Below are 19,014 nucleotides of genomic sequence, written 5' to 3'. Positions count from 1 at the left end.
GGTGGGTGTTGAACATAGCGCACTGAAAGTCACAGAGAGGGTTGCTGAGCCTGGGAATTACTCAAAATGACAGAGGTGGTTCTAGATTTGAGAGGTTTCCAGGCAACCAGCATTCTGATTGGCCTCTTCCTCCATTGCTGGGCTTACCTGCACTGAGCATCTGTGTCCAGGTGCCATTTTAAGGTCCCACAATGCACCTGGCATAAGCATCGCACCGGGGCATTGTGGGAAATTAAAATGGCAGCTTGTCTCAGCCCAGCACTGAACACAGTACTGGGGCAGGGGGAGAAAGATTAGGAATTAGCGGTGGGCCTCACTGGGTAATTGGAACCCTAGCACCTGCTCAAGGATGTCAGGTGCTGAACCTGGCTCTCCAAAATGATTATTAATAATAATGATAATAATATAATTTATTATTTGTACCCCGCCCATCTGGCTGGGTTTCCCCAGCCACTCTGGGCGGTTTCCAACAAAGATTAAAAATACATTAAAATGCCACACATTAAAAACTTCCCTGAACAGGGCTGCTTTCAGATGTTTTCTAAATGTCAGGTAGTTGTTTATCTCTTTGACATCTGGTGGGAGGGCGTTCCACAGGGCGGGCGCCACTACAGAGAAGGCCCTCTGCCTGGTTCCCTGTAGCTTGGCTTCTCGCAGTGAGGGAACCGCCAGAAGGCCCTCAGAGCTGGACCTCAGTGTCCTGGCAGAATGATGGGGGTGGAGACGCTCCTTCAGGTATACTGGGCCGAGGCCATTTAGGGCTTTAAAGGTCAACGCCAACACTTTGAATTGTGCTTGGAAATGTACTGGGAGCCAATGCAGATCTCTCAGGGTGTGGTCCCGGTGGCCGCTCCCAGTCACCAGTCTAGCTGCTGCATTCTGGATTAATTGCAGTTTCCGGGTCACCTTCAAAGGTAGCCCCATGTAGAGCGCATTGCAGTAGTAGAACTGTAGAAAGGACCCTGGGGGTCATCCAGTCCAAGGATGCTCAAGGATGTCAGGTGAAGAAGAAGAAGAAGAAGAAGAAGAAGAAGAAGAAGAAGAAGAACAGGAGGAGGAGGAGTTTGGATTTGATATCCTGCTTTATCACTACCCAAAGGAGTCTCAAAGCAGCTAACATTCTCCTTTCCCTTCCTCCCCCACAACAAACACTCTGTGTGGTGAGTGGGGCTGAGAGACTTCAGAGAAGTGTGACTGGCCCAAGGTCACCCAGCAGCTGCACGTGGAGAAGCGGAGACGCGAACCCGGTTCCCCAGATTACGAGTCTATCGCTCTTAACCACTACACCACACTGGCTCTCAGGTGCTGAACCTGGCTCTCCAAAATGATTTGTGGGCAATAGAAGGAATTGTGTATACAGTTGAAACAGCAGGCCTGCCATTGGGAAAGAGAAGAGTGAAAAACGAATGAGGGTGCAATGCAGAGAAAAAGAGTTAACTAGGAACCAAAGACCCAAGCTGATTTGGGAATCTCTTCCATGAGAAAACAAATTGTTATCAGAGACAATATCAACCTTTGCTGACGCGGATCCTGTTTCTTTAACGGCGGTGCAACAGGCAGAAGTTCAACAGATGTAGCAGAGGCAGAGAGCACCTGCTGGTTATCCGCCTGCCGCAAAACCAGCAGCAACCTCCCTGGCTACGGCCATGAAGCTCCCATTTCTTGGAGCGCAGAAATGTTTTGGGTAGAGCCCCCTTGAGTGAGAAATCCAAGTGGCCAGCTGGCTCTCATCCCGCTGTTTTGGCTGATAATCCATATGGACAGCAAAACGGACTTGGGGGAAGTGTAAGCAGAGATTTGGCAGAAGCCGTCCTGGACTGCTCTAAAATGGAGGGATGCCGGGACTGCACTTTTCACCCAGTCCCCATACTTTGACCCCACAACCCTGACTCTTAGCTGAAAGTAAAGCCCAGACAAGCTGTCTGGGTATTTTAAGACTTGTGTGTGTGTGTGTGTATGTGGTTAAATGATATTCCCAAATGCAGAAGCAAAAATTAAGAGGCTTAAGAACACCAGATCCCTGCTAGGGACCACATAACACCGGTCCTGAGAGATCTGCATTGGCTCCCAGCACGTTTCTGAGCACAATTCAAAGTGTTGGTGCTGACCTTGAAAGCCCTAAACGGCCTCGGTCCAGTATACCTGAAGAAGCGTCTCCACCCCCATCGTTCTGCCTGGACACTGAGGTCCAGCGCTGAGGGCCTTCTGGCAGTTCCCTCACTGCAAGAAGTGAGGTTACAGGGAACCAGGCAGAGGGCCTTCTCAGTAGTGGCACCTGCCCTGTGGAACGCCCTCCCATCAGATGTCAAGGAAATAAACAACTATCTGGCTTAAAAGACATCTGAAGGCAGCCCTGTTTAGGGAAGTTTTTAATGTTTGATGTCTTACCGTGTTTTTAATATTCTGTTGGGAGATGCTCAGAGTGGCTGGGGAAACCCAGCCAGATGGGTGGGGTATAAATAAATTATTATTATTATTATTATTAAACAGGAAACAAAAATTGGTGCAGATCTTGTGCTCATCTGTGGTCAGGTATGGAAATCAGGTGAATATATCAGTATTCATTTGCATCTTTGTTATCTTTTTTTAGAAAGTCTGCCAAGAATACATAATTAATGACATTTTAAAAAACATTATTTGGATGTTTCCTTTCCACTGAAATGAATGTACGTTGTGTGGGGGCGGGAATTGCCCCTTGCGGGGTTTGTTTCAATCTTTCTCCAAGTATTTTCACAGTTCCACCAGCACACTGACTTGGGAAGATGCCTCACTGAATTTCTGATTTCTGACGCTGATTTCTGATTCAACATGTGTTGAATGGCACTCCTAATTCTGGATTTCCCCATCCAAAAAAAGATGGCATGCGACAATATCCTTGAATAAATACTCTTTGGGGTTTTGCAAGGCATTCTTATTTTTAGAAACGAAACGAAACACAGACATACTTTCTGCTTTTAAAATAGAGTTTCATGGTATAGCAGGCTACTGCTTTATATATTTAACGACCTGTTTCAATCGCTGCCCTTTCTTTGATGGACGTTAACACGGAACCTTTCAAATCCTGCTGGTGAAACATTCCAGCCACTCTGTAAAAGTGCATGTTTCCTCAGGGCTATTGAGTCTCTGTCCACTAGAATGGCAGTTCCCAGGGAGTGGCAAATGAAGCAAACATTCGATTTCTAGGGTGGCTGTAGCTAAAATTCACTTCAGAACAGGGCTTTTCTGGAAAGCCACTGCCGCCCTACACTGCCGCCCTACAGGTGGGGTTGCGGGCTTCATGGCCCCCACGCGATTGGGGGGATTCCAGGTCGCATCACCCCCTGGCCAGGATATTGGCTGGCTCTGGGGGTGTGACCTGCCCTATTTAAGGCAGGACATGGCCGGGGGTCTCCTTCTTTTCCCGCCTACCAGCTGTTCCGGTTTTCCCCACCCTCCCACCCTATAAGGTTTTCGTTCCTTGGCCTTGCTATGGACCTTGGTTGGTCGCCGTTGAGGGGCCTGGTAGGAATTTTCCCACTTGGCAAATTGGCACCAGCCACTTGTTTTTGCCTACCTCGTAGTAAATCGTCACAACTTTCTTGGTATTGGCGGTTAGGCATTGGTAAAGTTCTGTAGATGGAAGAGGGGAGGTTGCGCCATCACCTGCCTCACATATTGAAGGGTAGTCTGATAAAGGATTCTGGGGGGCGTGGCCCTGTCCGAAGCCTGGGGAGCTGAGGGCCTAAGGCACGCCCCCAATTGGTGACCCCAGGGGAGTTCCTAGTTGATGTGCATCAGCAGGACTCCCCTACTGGTGGTTAACCCTTCCCGGACTTCAAGTGGATAGGCTGAAGTTGGATAAAGTCGGTTAGGACCAATGCCTAAGCCAATACTGCTTATCACCTGTAACCAATAAAGTGGTGGCCTTATTTAGCCCTTTAACCTTAATAATCGTGTCATGTGTCATTATTTCCACGGGGGTGGGGGGCGGGAACTTGCCATGCAAACAAGGACACTTGGATTCATTTTGCCCTCAAATAATTCCAGCTCTCCCCCACCCACCCCATCCACAAACCCCGACAAGTTAAAAACATGCCGTTTTGAGGGTTGCGAACAATTTGCAAACTGGGCCTTGTCAATGAGGCACATCCCAATGGTCAGAACATCCAGCTTAATCTATCTTGATCAAAATGGTGCCTGGAACCCAACAACACCCGCCCCGGAAACTGTCCTGCTGATTTTGGTGATGGATCTCAAGAGGCAGCTGAGCCTATGCCTCCAAATGGGTGAAGTCACACCAAAAGTCACATTTCTGTCCGCCATCTTGTTTCAAAATGGTGCCCGGCATCACCTCCCATCTTGGGAATCACAGAGCAGAAAGGGATCTATTTGAGCCCCCTGCAATGTAGGAATATGCAGCTGTCCCACACAGGGATCAAACGTCCGACCTTGACATTATCAGCACCACGCTCCAACTAGCTGAGCCAAATCTATTGAGAATGGACAGACAGATGGAAAAATCACTTTACAAAATAATGTTATGGATTTGTGGGTGCCAGATCTCTCTAATCCTTGGATCTACCAAGTGTTAGAAGCTAACCAAGCCAGGCTAGCTTCCTTATCAGGTGATTGGCTGGGGGATGGGCCATTAAGGGAAACGAAAGAAAGGAGCTCTGGAGAGAAAGCCAGAATACAGTGTTTGATTTCTGTTTAAATCCAAGGCTGCGGCTAGGGGAGAAACAAGACCCTTTAGGGGTGATGATGCTGTGAATCCCTCCGTCGCAGGCTCAGTGTGTAAGTATGTGTAAATAAACCATATATCATAAAGACACCACAGTTTCCGCTGTGCCTCATTTCCCAAAAGGAAACACGAACCCTGGGTGAGCACCCACAACCTATGGAATAGGTTGATTACTTGGCTGTGTAACTATTTGCAAAGCTTGCAAGAGTACAGATTTAGAAGGGTGGCTACATTTCACTTAGGGACATGAATGGCGCTCTGGTCTAAACCACAGAGCCTAGGGCTTGCCGATCAGAAGGTCGGCGGTTCAAATCCCCATGACAGGGTGAGCCCCTGTTGCTCAGTCCCTGCTTCTGCCCACCTAGCAGTTCGAAAGCACGTCAAAGTGCAAGTAGATAAATAGGTCCCGCTCCGGCGGGAAGGTAAACAGCGTTTCCGTGTGCTGCTCTGGTTCGCCAGAAGCGGCTTAGTCATGCTGGCCACTTGACCTGGAAGCTGTACACCGGCTCCCTCGGCCAATAAAGCGAGATGAGCACCGCAACCCCAGAGTCGTTCACGACTGAACCTGAGGTTAGGGGTCTCTTTACCTTTTCACTTTGCATTTTGTTTTGGGAAGTGTGAATTAAGGGGGTTCGTTGTTAAATGTGAAATGAATCAAATTTATTCCCTGTCTGCTGTATGGAGTTGCACACAAATATACAGACCCCTGGACTTGTCCAGATAATTATAAATGGTTCTGTGTTGATACCGTGGGACTAGCTGCTTCCCTGGGCAGGGAGGAGTCTGGGTCTGGATTTGGGTCTGTTGTTTTTTTAATCACCCCTCCTTCCTGATCCACAATGCCCTTCTGGGTCCTGCTGCTCACGATGTTTTTCAGCTAATGGACCAGGGGGGTTGCTGCATCTTTGCTCTGCTTTCCTTTCTTTTCCAGGAGAACAAATTGTTGTCTAACGTGCAGCAAATGGATTCTCCACGCTCTTGCTGAATTACAAGCCTACCTCTATCCTCTTATTTGTCTGCTTCCTCCATTACTTCATGCGCCCAAGGGGCTGGCGAGGACGGGAAGATCAGTCTAGTCCAATCCTGTTCCCTGTGGCATAATCCTCTCCACATCAAGCCACATGGGTACCACACCCCCAGCACTGATCAGCCTGGAGCAGCAGAATGCAGAAATTGGGCTGGATCAAAATGTGCCCTTCAGTAAGGATGTTCGAGGGGTGCTTGCAACAGTTTAGGGAACATATATCCCTGCACTGCAGGGGGTTGGACTAGATGACCCTTGGGGTCCCTTCCAACTCTACAAATCTATGATTCTGTAGGCATCTGGGGAAGGCCTATAACTCGGTAGAGCACTTCTTTTGAATGTCCTAGCTTCATCCCCAGGTAGAGCTAGGGTGGGCTGCTGACGGAAGCCCTAGAGGGCTGCTGCCAGTCAGTGAAGACTGTGGGAATGTTCAAGGAGGCAGGAAAGGATATATTGTTTATTAATATCCTTCCTAACTTGCGCTAGCAAGTTCCTTTACTTAGCAGTTTTTCACATCCCCCTTTTTAACACACGGTGGGTAGCTGGTTGCAGGCTTGTTTAAGCCTCTTACTATCAGGTTCCGGGTAATAATAATAATAATAATAATAATAATATTTTTTTATTTATACCCCACTCTCCCCGGCCAGAGCCGGGCTCAGGGAGGCTAACACCAGTAAAATTACAATAAAAACATAATGGGGGGGCAAATTAGAATACGGGTTAAAATACACTTTAAAATGCAGCCTCATTTTAATAGTAGCCTATAGATCAAAACCATAAGGGGAGGGAAACATAAGGGTCAGACTGAGTCCAAACCAAAGGCCAGGTGAAGCAGCTCTGTCTTGCAGGCCCTGAGGAAAGATGTCAAGTCCCACAGGGCCCTAGTCTCTTGTGACAGAGCATTCCACCAAGTCGTGGCCAGTGCTGAAAAGGCCCTGGCGCTAATTGAAACCAATCTAACCACCTTGCGACTTGGGACCTCCAAAGTGTTGTCATTTGTGGACCTTAAGGTGCTCCGCGGGGCATACCAGGAGAGGCGGTCCCTTAGGTACGTGGTTCCCTTATATCCCTCTTAAAAGAATAAACACACCACAATCTTGTGTAAAGTATATAAAAGTAGTTTACTCACATTCATTTCACAGATGGATCCCTGAAGGCAGACTTAGTTACAAAGTATATACATGTGGAGTGATCCCTTATGGGGATAATCACCGTGCCCTCTGTTGGCTGGAAGCTAAAAGCTGCTCCAACAACAGATGAAGTTAAAAAGAGGGAGAGTGCTGTGTGCCTTGTCGTTTTTGTTACCTGGACAGGTAAGGTCACGCCCACATGCAAAGAAAGTATGTCCACCAGAAGGAAACAGGAACTTTTCAAGTGGCTGGACCAAACATTCCCCTGCAAGTCCACTCTAGGAAAACAAGGAATGTTGTATTTGACTGCTATTTACGTATCAAACAGACAATACTGAACTGAACTAACCATAGAGTCATAGAGTTGTGGCATTGGAAGGGACCACAAGGGACATCTAGTCCAGTCCTCTGTGATGCAGGATTCACAGCTTAAAGATTCCCTTACAGATGGCCATCTAACTTCTCTTCAATGAAGGAGAGTCCACCACCTTCCAAGGTAGTCCATTTCACCGTCGAACAGCTCTTACCATCAGCAAGTTCTTCCTGATGCTGAGACAGAATCCAGTCATTTCTATCCTCCAGAGCAGAAGAACACAAGCTTCCTCCATGAGACAGCCCTTTAGATATTTTAAGGGGGCTATCATTTCTCTTCCCAATCTCCTCTTATCCAGGCTGAACATACCCAACTTCCAACTCCCTATAAGGCTTGGTCTCCAGAGACTTGACCATCTTGGCTGCTCTCCTCTGCACGTGTTCCAACTTGTCAATATCCTTGGATGCCCAGAACTGGACATAGGACTGTCCAGGTGGGATCTGACAAAGGCAGAAAAGTGTGGTACAGTGGTACCTCGGGTTACAGATGCTTCAGGTTACAGAAGCTTCAGGTTACAGACTCCGCTAACCCAGAAATAGTACCTCGGGTTAAGAACTTTGCTTCAGGATGAGAACAGAAATCGTGCAGCGGCGGCGCAGCAGCAGCAGGAGGCCCCATTAGCTAAAGTGGTACCTCAGGTTAAGAACAGTTTCAGGTTAAGAACGCACCTCCAAAACGAATTAAGTTCCTAACCCGAGGTACCACTGTATTTTGACTTCCCTTGATCAGAATGCTATACTTCTGTTGATGCATCCTAGAATTGCATTAGCTTTTGTGGGGGAGGGGGGTCCATTGATTTCAGTGGGTCTACTCTGAATATAATTTAGTTCGATACAACCCTTGAGGAGGAGTTCAACATTGCACTAAGGCAATTGTTCCATCACAGGGGTAATGAGAACCCCTCCTGGTTTCCTATTATGTCCCATAGTATTTTGACCTTGCTAAGCATGCACAGACCATATTGGACTGTGTGTGTGTGTGTGTGTGCGTTCAAAGGTTTTGGGGTGTGTGATTTCCCAAGCCCCTGATTTCTTGCAAGCTTGGTGATACCTCCATCCTTTACTGGTTTGACTGCATGAGTAACATCATCTGCTGGATCGGAAACAGGAAATGAGGACCAGTGCAGACAACATGCAACTGTATCTGTGCCTTTCAAATCTCTTCTCTGAATTTTGCAATGCCGTTCTCCAAGTAATGCATACAAAAATGCAGAGACTGGGGGTAAAGTATCCATTAACGATGCATATATTAGGGAGAACAACGTACAAAAATGCATTATTTTAGGGGAAAGGGCTTTGGAAAAGAAAAAAAAAGTGTGTACATTAGGCAAAGTTGCAGACAAAAAAATGTGGTTATTGGGAAATCTGCCCAATCACATTCCAAGACTACAAATACTTTTTTTTTTTTTTTTGCCACATGATGTCCAGTTCAAACGGGCTATAGTCCCAGGCACATGTCCTTGCTAATAAGCCCATTGAAATCTGAAGGCCTACAGATGAGAAAACATGCTTAGAATCACAGAGTTAAAATCTAAAGAATCTAGCAGTAACTGTCAGCACTCAGCAAACTTCAAGTAGCATATACATTTTAACATCTTGAGAATTTGCTGGTCAATATCAGCATTACCCAAAGCTCAGATAACGTCCATGTTACAATTCTAAGAATTTATGCGTAAATGTCAACATCCACCAAATCCTGGTAACATACACATTCTAAGACCTCAAGACTATGCTGGTGAATGTCGACATTCACCACATCTCAGGTCACCTTTTTGGAATTCACCATTAAATGCTAACATGGCAAGGATCAGTGGCATAGACGTGGCCGTGAATCACCTAATCCAATAATCGCAATTAACTAAGCCCTTAAAAACCCTCTGAACGGCAGAGAGCATCTCAAAGTCCAAGCTCCTTTAAGAAAATGATAAACGAGCGGAGCCTAAGTAAATAAATGAAGAAAGGAGAGAAAGAGGGATGAAGGGGAGGTGATTCTGGCATTACTCAGTCATCTCAAGGAGAGAGCAAGAAGCTATCAGCCCGGGAGGCAGCTGGCTTGAATCCTCAGCTTTCCAATGCCTCTTGGAATGAATACAGATGCTCTCCGAATTGCCTCTTCGCTCGCCACAATAAAGACGGCTTTGCGAGTGCTGGAATGGTGACTGACAAATTCAATCTAAAAAGCAACCCCTGAAAGCACTCTTGGCAAAATATGAAAGGGGGGATTAGAGGTGGGGAGGGAGGGAGGAGGGGAGGGGGAAGGGATGGAGGGCCCGCCTGTTTGTGAGAAGACTTTTGCCAAGACGCAGGGAGCGGCAGGGCGGATCTGCCACGGACATCCGTCCTGTGATTTACACTCGCAGACGGAAAATCAAGCCTTCAGGCTGTGGTTAGGGCAAAAGTCTACCTGAGACTCTGTTTATTAAGACAAGGCAATTGTGCTGGAGAAGACCCCCATCAGCCAGACTGTCTTCAAGATGATCAAGCTTTTATAGAATCAGAATTGTAGAGATGGAAGAGACCACGAGGGTCATCTAGTCCAACCCCCAGCAATGCAGGAATGCTTTGCCCAACATGGGGCTTGAAACCATGACCCTGAGATAGAGGCAGGCTGAGGCTAATAATAATAATAATAATAATAATAATAATAATAATAATAATTTATTATTTATACCCTGCCCATCCGGCTGGGCTTCCCCAGCCACTCTGGGTGGCTTCCAACAAAATATTAAAATACAGTAATGCATCAAACATTAAAAGCTTCCCTAAACAGGGCTGCCTTCAGATGACTTCTCAAAGTCAGATAGTTGTTTATTTCCTTGACATCCGGTGGGAGGGCATTTCGCAGGGCGGGTGCCACCACCGAGAAGGCCCTCTGCCTGGTTCCCTATAAACTGGCTTCTCGCAGTGAGGGAATCGCTAGAAGGACCTCGGCGCTGGACCTCCGTGTCTTCTCGGTAGTGGCACCTGCCCTGTGGAACGGCCTCCCACCAGATGTCAAAGAGAACAACAACTACCAGACTTTTAGAAGACATCTGAAGGCAGCCCTGTTTAGGAAGTTTTTAATGTTTGATGCATTAAAGCCACCCAGAGTGGCTGGGGAAGCCCAGCCAGATGGGCAGGGTATAAATAATAAATTATTATTATTATTATTATTATTATTATTATTATTATTATTACACTACCCCAACACTTTGCCATCTCTCATGCAACCATGAAAAACAACTTGCTCAACCTATTTTCACTATACCTGTCAGAACCCTCTTAATACATCATCTGGAATGGTTTCTCGCCCTAACATTCAGCAGTTCGATTTCCCTTTAACTGGTTCTTGTGGTCAGGCTGCTCTCTTACGTGACACTGGCCTCCCTTGTAATGAGCTTTCACAGAAATTCCATGTCATGGCTCACATGCTCCCCACTGCAGTGGGTAGACTGACCTTGTGGAGGTGCATGGAAACGCTTGGATATGAAGGGTTTTTTGACTCATGCCTGAGAACGACGGGAAGTTGGGAGCTGGCTGAGATGCAGGCAGAGAGGATCTGCACACATCAAAGCACCTGCTCTCACCTGGAAACCAGTTTCCTAGCAACAGAAAGCCACTTGCTGCTTCCCTTCTAGCCAGGAGAAGATGCTCCTCACCGGACCTGCGGCACATGACCAACCTGTGGCATATCTTTAAGGGAAATGGAAACCCCTTCCAGGGGTGTGCATATTTCTCCCCCTTCCTGGTTTATCCTCACAACAACCTGGTGAGGTAGGTTCGGCTGAAAGGAGACAGTGACTGGCCCCCAGAGGTCACCCACTGAAAGTAATAGCTGAGCGTGTGGGAATGTTGTGGATGGTAGAAGAGGATATATTGGTTAAATATTATCCTTCCTCACTCATGCTAGTGATATACAGTGGTACCTCTGGTTGCGAACGGGATCCATTCCGGAGCCCCATTCGCAGCCGTTCGCAGTCTGCGCGTCTGTACACATGCGGGTTGTGATTCGCCGCTTCTGTGCACGCGCATGATGTCATTTTGAGCATCTGCGCATGCACGAGCAGCGAAACCGAGAAGTAACCCTTTCTGGTACTTCTGGGTCGCTGCGGGATGCAACCTGAAAAGATTTAACCTGAAGCATCTTTAACCCGAGGTATGACTGTGTGTGTGTGTGTGTGTGTGTGTGTGTGTGTATTGCAGAGCTTATTCCCCTTTATACAGCAGAAAGCTGGTTTGCAGATTCGTTTGAATCTCTTTAGTTAGGCAATCCAATTTGGCATGCCCAGATTGAAGTATATTCCTGGTAAGACCCCTTTTGAGTCCCTCCTAAAAGAATAAAGACACAAGAGTCTTCCTTATAAGTAATGAAAAGTTTACTCACATTCAGTTCACAGTACAATCCCTGAAGGCAGGCTTTTGCAGTGGTTCTCAACCTGTGGGTCCCCAGATGTTGTTGGACTACAACTCCCATCATCCCTGAGCTTTGGCCTTGCTAGCTAGGGGTGATGGGAGTTGTAGTTCAACAACATCTGGGGACCCCCTGGTTGAGAACCGCTGGCTTAGAGTTACAGAAGAGGATTTGAGTTCATCCCATATGAACTTGAGCCTTTCTCAACCTTGGGTCCCCAGATGTTGTTGGCCTACAACTCCCATCATCCCTGACCACTGGTCCTGTGAGCTAGGGATCATGGGAGTTGTAGGCCAAAAACATCTGGGGACCCAAGGTTGAGAAAGGCTGCCATATGGGAACTCATCCCACATGCTGCTGGCTGAGAGCCAGAAGTGCAGTCCAAGAGAAGAAAAGGCATTAAAAGAGAAAGGGGGCTCTGTGATCGGACCTTTTGTGGGGTCTGCAAGGGTCACGCCTACCTACCTGGCACATGCAGGGGGAGGATGCTCCAGACCAGGTGTAGCAGGAAGTTCAACTGGCTGCATCAACATTCCCCTGTCTGTGTCCACTCTAGGCAAACAAGGAATGTTGTATTTGACTGCTCCAATTGTATTTGACAGCACAATTCAAAGTGTTGGTGCTGACCTTTAAAGCCCTAAACGGCCTCGGTCCAGTATACCTGAAGGAGCGTCTCCACCCCATTGTTCAGCCCGGACACTGAGGTCCAGCGCTGAGAGCCTTCTGGTGGTTCCCTCATTGTGAGAAGCGAAGTTACAGGGAACCAGGCAGAGGGCCTTCTTGGTAGTGGCACCCGCCTTGTGGAACACCCTCCCACCCGATGTCAAAGAGAAGAACAGCTACCAGACTTTTAGAAGACATCTGAAGGCAGCCCTGTTTAGGGAAGCTTTTAATGTTTAACAGACCACTGTATTTTAACACTTTGTTGGAAGCCGCATAGAGTGACTGGGGAAATCCAGCCAGATGGGTGGGGTAATAATAATAATAATAATAATAATTACATAGACTGACACCAATCATGGACTGACACTCTAACTGACTCTCCATGTAAAATGCTTGGTGATACAGGAGGGCTAAACATGCCCGTCACCTCTAGCACGCTGCCCCTGACTTATGATATTCAAAAATATTATATTAAGTTAACTGCCCATTTGCTTCCTCTCTAAGAAGGCAGGGGGATGGAGAGAAGAAGAAGAAGAAGAAGAAGAAGAAGAAGAAGAAGAAGAAGAAGAAGAAGAGTAGTAGTAGTAGTTTGGATTTGATATCCCGCTTTATCACTACCCGAAGGAATCTCAAAGCGGCTAACAATCTCCTTTCCCTTCCTCCCCCACAACAAACACTCTGTGAGGTGAGTGGGGCTGATAGACTGCAAAGAAGTATGACTGGCCCAAGGTCACCCAGCAGCTGCATGTGGAGGAGCGGGGAAGCAAACTCGGTTCACCAGATTACGAGTCCACCGCTCTTAACCACTACACCACGCTGGCTCTAAGAGAGGACCTCTCTTAGCTCTAAGTCCTGCAGGGGGTTGAATGAGATGACCCTTTGTGTCCCTTCCAACTCTGCAATGCTATGATCCCCTTATTCTTCCAGATCAAAGGTTGATAATTCCCCAAACGTGTTCCTTCCTCTGCATTTTCTCCAGTGACACCTCTCCTGCCCACATGACCTGCCTTGTTTAGATGGAGCAGGCAGGCAGGCAAATATTTGGGACGCTTGTCTTAGGAGATGTCTTTTGGCCTCCCCTGCAAGATGTTTGTCCAGTGACGGGGTTTTGCATCCTTTCCCAGCCTGGCAGGACCGAAACCCGTCACAGCTCTGAATTCTCCACGTCTTGTTAATTCCAGTTGGCAGCCAAAAAAATAAAGCAGTGGGAGGGGGGTGCTGCCTCCTTCTGAGCTTATTTGCACTGCTCGGTTTTGCATTAATTTTGAACTAATTGTCAGGTAATGAATCCGATTTGGCTCCTGGTGTTGAAATCCCGTATGCTTCCAGCTTAGAGCGAGCAAAGCCATTTGCATCGCAAATCTCCTTTCTCCTACTCTGGATGTATGGCTCACAGGACTCCTGCTTCTCTCGCCCACTCATTCAGAAGTTGGTTCTTCTAGGTTCCAGCAGATGAACATAAATCAAGGACCAGCATCTTATCATATAGCTTTGCACCACTTATACAGATGGGAATGTTGGCTGCCCAGCTCTGTTTCAGTAGTAAAGCTCAAGGAAGTGAAACAGAAATTATTTTAATTATCCAGGTCAAGATTAGCAGTGATTTCAGAGCAGATCTGGAAGCAGGAATGATGGACCAGAAAGAGATAAATCCTTGCTACAGAATCTGATTGGCATGTCGGCAGTGCCAGGTTCCGCCCTCAGCATTTTCTGGTAGGGCTGGGAATGTCCCCTGCCTGAAACCCTGATCTCTCCCCCCCCCCCAATACTTTTTATTGCTTTTTTGTAACAACAACAACAAAAATAAATACTCTTACATTCAAAAATTTGTATGTCTTCTTATATACCCTGCGCCTTATTGCGCCCAGACTTCCTTCCATCCCTTCAACGGTTTTCATGTCTCAAATCTTTTCTTACAGTTTCTTATTTATACTCCATCCACATCACAAGATTTACATTAACCCTGCTACAGTTTTAAAATTCTTACAATTACTCCGTATATATTCAACAAATTTACTCCAATCCTTTTCGAACTTTGCTTCTTTTTGGTTCCGAACCTTATAAGACAACTTCTCCAATTCTATGTATTCAAACATTTTTGTCTGCCACTCCATTAAAGTTGGGATTTCTTGGGATTTCCATTTCTGAGCCACTAAGATTCTAGCGGTGGTCGTTGCGTACATGAATAGTTTGTAATCTTCCTTTTTTAAATTTATCCCGTTATCCCTAGCAAAAATGCTTCTGGTTTCTTTGGGAAAGTGTATTTAAATAGTTTTTTCATTTCGTTATATATCATGTCCCAATATTTTTTCATTTTTTCACACGTCCACCACATGTGAAAAAATTCACTGTCTTTCGTTTTACATTTCCAACACATTTTATTACTTACTCTATACATTTTTGCTAGTTTAACCAGGGTGATATACCAATGGTACATCATTTTCATTAATTTTTCTTTTAGAGCCTGAAACCCTGATCTCAATGGGCTTCCAAAGTGCAGGTGTTGCCAGACTGGGCGGAAAAAGCTATATCTTGCAATGAGTAGGAATGAGTACTGTGTGCTACCTGTAAGGCAATCTGGCAGGCAAACTGTTTCTAAGCTGTTGGAGGCTTTTAAATACTAATAGTAACCCCTTGAACTTAGCCCAGCAACAAATGGGCAGACCAGGACAGATCTCTGAGCGGAGGTGTTATTTGCATGGCAGTAATCCCTTTGCCTTTGTCCGTGGAGTTTTCTTGGCAGGGATACTGAAGGGGTTTGCCAGTTCCTGCTCCAGGTGGATCACATTAGGTCAAAACTCTCCACTACGACCTGTCCATCTTGGGTGGCCCTGCATGGCATAGCTGATAGCTTCTCTGAGTTATTCAAGCCCCTTCACCATGACAAGGCATGAAGGATCATGAAAGCAGAATCACGAAATTAAAAGACGCCTGCTTCTTGGGAGAAAAGCAAAGACAAACCTAGACAGCATCTTAAAAAGCAGAGACATCACCTTGCTGACAAAGGTCCATATAGTTAAAGCTATGGTTTTCCCAGTAGTGATGTATGGAAGTGAGAGCTGGACCATCAAGAAGGCTGGTCGACGAAGAATTGATGCTTTTGAAGACCAATGCATTTTAATACTTTGTTGGAAGCTGCCCAGAGTGGCTGGGGAAGCCCAGCCAGATGGGCGGGGTATAAATAATAAATTCTATTCTATTCTATTCTATTCTATTCTATTCTATTCTATTCTATTCTATCCTGCTGTCACAGTGGCCAACCAAATGCTTGTGGGAAACCGCAAGCAGCATTTGAACACAAGAGCAACTCTCCCTTCCTGCCGTTTCCAGCAACTGGGGTTCAGATGCATTGCTGTCCCCTGACAACAGCTCTCTCCACTGGGAAATTATCCAATCCTCTTTTAAAGCCACCTAAGTCGGTGGCTGGGACGCGGGTGGTGCTGTGGGTTAAACCACAGAGCTGATCAGAAGGTCGGCGGTTTGAATCCAAGCGACGGGGTGAGCTCCCGTTGCTCAGTCCCTGCTCCTGCCAACCTAGCAGTTTGAAAGCACGTCAAAGTGCAAGTAGATAAATAGATACCGCTCCGGCGGGAAGGTAAACGGCATTTCCGTGCCCTGCTCTGGTTCGCCAGAAGCGGCTTAGTCATGCTGGCCACATGACCTGGAAGCTGTATGCCGCCTCCCTTGGCCACTAAAGCGAGATGAGCGCCGCAACCCCAGAGTCGGCCACGACTGGACCTAATGGTCAGGGGTCCCTTTACCTTTACCTTTAAGTCAGTGACTATCAGTGTTTCCTGTGGGAGAGAGTGGGAGAGAGTGAAGGACTCCCTGAATCTTCCAGCGTTCACTTTCATTGCATGACCATGAGTTCCAATGTTATGAGGGAGGAAGGAAAACCTTTCTGTATCCACCCTCTCCATGCCATGCATAATTTTTTAAAACTCCTGCCACGCTTTCTCTCTAAATTAAAAATCTCAAATTCTGCATCCTTTCTTCATAGCAGAATTGCTCCACCCCCTTCAGCATTCTGGTTGTCTGTTTCTGTACAGAACCTGACATTGCAGTGTCCCTGCTAAACACACTTTGCTTTGCTGTTGTTTTCGGGTTGGTTTGATTTCAAAGACAAACAAGCCCCTGCGTGATATTCTTATGATATTCCTGAACCTCTTCAGACTGTTGTGTTTAATGGATTTTTAACAGTTTGTTGGATACATTGTTCTTGTTTTTCAATTGATTGATTTGCTTTTGTTTTTAGCCGAGTGCTCTTTCCCCAAATGACCGGGAAACCTCATGGGCTGCAAGTTTGGCTACTGTCATTTTAAATAATAAATAAACGTCGCTCGCAGAATTCCACGAGGTTGGATTTGCAAAGGTGGACGAAGAATAGTAGCGAACTCTCGCCACGGAGTTTGAAATCCCTGCCTGCATGCATTCGTTCCATCTTTTGGTCTGGAACAGGCCCTCAAGGCGGCTTACAAGTTAAAATATAACAGAATGCAAAGTAGAAAGAAAGAAAAGGAAATCTGCTTGAAATACAGGATGCCACCTATAAAACAAGCACATCAGAAACAAGGAAAGCAACACAGACACAGAACACGCAAAGGATCATAAAGCGGGCATCAGAATCAGGAACAAACCAGCTATCCAAATGCTCCCACAAATAATACCTTGTCTCTAAGCAGAAAGAGATGGTGCCTCATTAATCTGTCCAGGAAGAGGATTCTGTAGGCCAGGGCTTACCAATGCTGTTATTTCACGGTTCACATTCTTATATACAGTGGTACCTTGGGTTAAGAACTTAATTCGTTCTGGAGGTCTGTTCTTAACCTGAAACTGTTCTTAACCTGAGGTACCACTTTAGCTAATGGGGTCTCCCACTGCGTCTGTGCCACCGCCACGCGATTTCTGTTCTCAACCTGAAGCAAAATTCTTAACCCGAGGTACTATTTCTGGGTTAGCAGAGTCTGTAACCTGAAGCATCTGTAACCCGAGGTACCACTGTATTTATTTTTACCCCCTTTGCCTCCAAAAGAAGACTCAAGGCAGCATACAACCCTGTGAGGTGCGTTAGATAAAGAGGGATGTATTTGTTTATTTTTGAGTATTTCAGAGGGCAGGACCAGTGCTAGAAGTGTTGGAACTCACCACAAATCACTCTCTTGCTTCCTTATAAAGGCAATGGCATCCGCCTGAGAGGTGCCAGAACTGAGTTCCAGCAAGTTCCGGCTGGAAAAAGAGAGCCCTGGGTAGGACTCGAACCCATGGCTTCAAGTTACAAGAAAGGAGATTCCGACTCAACATAAGGAAGAACTTTCAAACAGTGAGAGCTGTTCAAGAGTGGAATAGTCTCCCTCGGGAGATTGTGGGCTCTCCTTCCTTGGAGGTTTCTAAGCAGAGGTTGGGTGGCCATCTGTCATGGATGCTTTAGTTGAGATTCTTGCATTGCAGGGGGGTTGGACTAGATGACCCAGGGGTACCTTCTATTATTCTAGGGTGAGTGAAAGCATCTGAAGGATTTCACCCCAAAGCGGCAGACATGAAGTTTTGACATGGCCGAATCAAAGGCAAGGTTCAAGGCAAATGTAGGGTCAAGCCCCTGTTCAGGTGAAATATCCAAGGGAAGTCGTCTTAAAATGAGCATCAATTCTGGCTCAACATGTTGTTAGTGGTTGCAAATATCTGCTGCTTTTTATCCTGTTTAGGTTCCTGGCCACCTGCAAAGCTCATCACAGCAAATCAGTCTTCAGAATTTGGAAAAAGTTTCTCCTAGATTCTTTCCTCTGCTTTGGGGCCCATGAAGTCACCATTTCACTATGGATATGCGACGGGAAGGTAAATGGTGTTTCTGTGCGCTGCTCTGGTTTGCCAGAAGCGGCTTAGTCATGCTGGCCACATGACCCGGAAGCTGTACGCCGGCTCCCTCGGCCAATAAAGCGAGATGAGCACCACAACCCCAGAGTCGTCTGCGACTGGACCTAACAGTCAGGGGTCCCTTTACCTTTACCTTTATGTGAATTTTGATAACTCAAGATTGCAAAATGCGAACATTTCAATGTTCAGCTGTAGGGGCTTGCAAAACAACTGAGAGGAGCTTGAGGAAGATTTGCCACCAAAAACAAACAAACCACAAATCAGATCCCCCAGGATTCATGAAGAAGAAGAAGAAGAAGAACCAGTCTGAGAAATTTGATTTATTTATTTATTATTTACTTTTTTACTAAAACCCCAACCAGAGCTTGTTGAAAAATAGTGGCTGGGAAATTCTAAGCTTGCATCTGCTCACTTCTGTTTTAGGCGATTCGTGTTAGCGAGACAAGCTACACGTTAAACAAGAAATAAGATTCCTGCAACTTTTCTTGAGCTCTGTTGCATTTTCTCTGCTCTTAGCTCTCTAATGATTTGGATTCTGTTTTTCTCTTATGCCAGTTTCCCATTTTGGACTGTCGCAGTAAACCACCTCGCTTTTAATCAGAGGCGCAGGGCTGTCCCCTAGGGAGAGGGATCTACAGAGAGGGGCTTAGCAAAATGCATAGAATTTTAAATAACAAGGGAACTTGGCTCGAGCTGTCGCAAGGACCGGGAGAACGTTTCCTGTGGCACTGCATTGGCATAAACCTTGAGCGGGAGAGGGAGAGAGGAGAGGGCCATTAAACTGTCAAACTGCATTTTTATGATCACAGGCAATGCAAAACCTTTTGGTACAGCAGCCCGCAGG

This window comes from Podarcis pityusensis (assembly GCF_964106645.2).
Source record: "Podarcis pityusensis genome assembly, chromosome: 10".
In the NCBI taxonomy this organism is placed as follows: domain Eukaryota; kingdom Metazoa; phylum Chordata; class Lepidosauria; order Squamata; family Lacertidae; genus Podarcis; species Podarcis pityusensis.
This window is presented reverse-complemented; position numbering follows the sequence as displayed.